This window comes from Frankliniella occidentalis, unplaced genomic scaffold (assembly GCF_000697945.3).
Source record: "Frankliniella occidentalis isolate FOCC.00 unplaced genomic scaffold, Focc_3.1 Scaffold1162, whole genome shotgun sequence".
NCBI lineage: Eukaryota > Metazoa > Arthropoda > Insecta > Thysanoptera > Thripidae > Frankliniella > Frankliniella occidentalis.
The window spans coordinates 19,913-20,260 of NW_026268268.1; positions in this window are offsets into that span (position 1 = coordinate 19,913).

Here is a 348-nt window from a genome sequence, read left to right on the forward strand (position 1 = left end):
CTCAGAAAGTACGTCCGTCATTCGCCGTGTCGAACCTCCCAAGTTGTCTGTCAGTGTTCTCATAGCGCCTGATATGTAGGCAACATTTTGCCGGGAGTGCACGCGTGTACTGCGCGATGGCCGACCCTGCAGGCGCTAAACTCCGGCACTTTGCCGAATGAATGTGAGAAAAAGCGCAGGTACTTTCTGGTAGATCCTTATAGAGAGGGGGAGGTGGAAGCTGATCAGCCAGTTCCTTCCTGCGTACAGGCCGGCTCGGTGTTCTGTTCCTACTTCCGCTGTAGCCTGAAATGCCATATTCTCTAGGTGGCCTTCCATTGACTGCCCCACACGTCACTCTCCCCACTC